Genomic DNA, 2860 nt, shown 5'->3' with positions numbered 1-2860 from the left:
TTAGTAAGAATCAAAAGTTGTAGTTTATTCTTTGGGAGGTAAGGAATGGCTGATGTCATGTCTAATAATTGAAGGACTCTACTTCCAAAAAGGAACTTCAAGTATCAGCATTCTTACTTTATTTCATAATTAAGTCATTTACATTCCTCAATTATATAAATTCCAAATTTGTGTGTTCAGAATCAGAAAATGATTCAAAATTCCAAAAAGCATATTGTTAAGCTTAACTTCTCTAGAATATCAGTTCTGAGAAAATAAACTGTTTCTTTCCTATCTATGAAAATAATCTTTGTAAACAAGACCAAACTTTACTGCCTCTCTGTGAAGGAACAGTAGAAATTTCCCATTTTTTTTGCATAAATAAAGGTCCTTCAGCAATATTGCTTCACATAAAATTCTCACCACACCCTTCCCACCTCCTCTTCTTGAACTTTGCAACCCTGTCACATTTCTGGATAGTTATACTCAATTCATTCTATCTATATGGTTCAAAATTGGACGCTAGGTTAGCAGTAATGAGAGAAATTGAAAATCTATTTGATGGAGAAGTCTTTAGGTCATAGAAATTATGGATTTCCCAAAACAGGAAAGTTCCACAGTTTTTTACACTTAAGAGAACATATAATAATTTGTTAAATCTAGCAACTTAAATGTTTGATACTTAAGTATTACTATTATTTATTAGTATTAGTAAATGTTTATTGTATTAGTAAATGTTTATTGGTCTCTCCTTTATGCAACTGTAAATTCCCCCTGTAACCTCTCTTCTCACCACCACCCAAGAAATTATCCTTTATATCAATTTTTTTAAAGAAAAAAGAGAAAAATCAGAAAAGTAATAAATATACTGACAAAATCTGATTCTACATAATATTAAACACCTATGGACCTCATACTTCTTCAAAGGTATAGGGAAATGTACTTACTTCTTATATCTCCTTTTTTGTGGGGTATTCTTATTTTTTTATCATTTTATAATATTTGTTTTCAGTTGTTTTGTGGTGGTTGTTCTTTCCACTTGTACTGCTATAGTCATTGTGGATATTATTTTTCTGCCTCTGTTTACTTATATGTAGATAAGAATTTCCTCATTTCTCTGTGTAGATCATATTCATTTCTTATAGCAAAGTAATATTCCACTATATTCTTGGACCAGTTGAAGGGCACCAACTTTGTTTCAAGTTATTTGCTACTGAAAACAAACAAACAAACAAATAAACCTTGCTCCTACAAATGTTTTGATGTGTTTGTAGTCAAACCCTTGGAAAGCTTAGCATTGGAATCTCTGGTCAAAGATTATGGACATTTTAACCGCTTTATTCACCCACTTCCAAATTGTTTTCCATAATAGTTGTACTCTTTCATAGCTCTATCAAAAATATGTTAATGTGCTTCTTTTTCTACAATCACTTTAAAATTTTGTCATTTTGATCATTTTTGTCATCTTTGCCAATTTCTTGAGTGTGAGGATTGTTTGAGGAACTGGAGTGCTTTCACAGCACAAGTATGTTTCTTAGTGGCCTTTAAGAGTTGCTTATAACATGTTCACCAATCTTTCTTAGTGTAAAAATATCAATGTTTTATGCTATTCCCCAAAATATAAGAACTGAATCATTTAAAACAGGTGCTGTTTTATCTGCTAAGTTGAAACTATATTCTGCACCAGTCACAAATTTGGCATATACATTTTCCCCAAGAATTCTGGTTTGTACTCCCACACATATATACCACACCTGCATTTGGGGCATGGTTATAGGCTTATTGCCTTTTTTAACTAACTCATGTTAATCACAGTTCATAAAAATTCTATATTCCCTAATCCACTACTGTGAGTATGAGTGACTGGGAAAAGCTGAATTATAAAAGCCCTTCAATCAGGACAAAGATGCAATCAAATATTTGACTCATTTGTTCTAAGTGATCAATGTCAGGAATTCAATTGAATATTGACAAAGTTTTCTGTTTTATAAATTTCTAATTTCAGCTCACACTTTGTTCCCCAGTAAAGTACGGAACTAATTTTGTATTTTAATAAGTATTTACCTTCTAGAATTGATTTTTCTTTAAAATAGACCTACTTCAATGCTTTGCTATAACTAATAATTAGTTCTATAATATCAATTAAGACTTTGAATTTTTTCAGCAGGGTCAGATAATTTTCTGTGCAAAAAATAAAATAACATATGTGTGTGTTAGTGTGTATGAATACATATATACACACATAAATGTGTCTGTCTGCCTGCATCTAAGAATTTCCCACAATTTTCACCTTTCTGCTTTGATTATTGATGGAAATATTTAAATAGTACTAGCTTCCTTTCATTTTTTCCATCAATTTCTACTTTAAAAAATTCAGTGATAATCCAATGAATTCTAATAGTATCCTATCCATGGCATATCAGTGGGGCAGCTACAATATCCTTTGAGGGAATTGGATAATATGGTCTTTTGTTTGCAAAAAACTATAAAGGAAGTAAAATATTTATTGAATTTTTTTACATAATTATGATTATAATTTTATTACATTTCCATTGAAGAGTCATTAAACAAACAACCTATAAATCAAAGATCATCTTTCTGGTTTGCTTTGGCATAGAAGTCTTTACCTTGCTTCAGGCCAAACTCTGCTATGTTGTGAGGAAGATTAGATTAGTTATTGATTAAGAATTAAGGTGCATCTAGCAGGAAGGAGCTGGAGCTGGGAATTCCAAGATGGAATGAAGGAGCAGGAAGAAAGGACTTGTGCTTTGAGAGGGACTCCATTAGGGATTAGCAGAACAATGGTTAGCCCTGGGAGAACTCAGAGTAAAAGAATATCCTGCATCCTGATTTTCCCTGGGATCCTGTGTGATGGTGGCAT

The sequence above is a fragment of the Gracilinanus agilis genome, chromosome 3 (assembly GCF_016433145.1).
Source record: "Gracilinanus agilis isolate LMUSP501 chromosome 3, AgileGrace, whole genome shotgun sequence".
NCBI lineage: Eukaryota > Metazoa > Chordata > Mammalia > Didelphimorphia > Didelphidae > Gracilinanus > Gracilinanus agilis.
Note: the sequence above shows the minus strand (reverse complement) of the source record.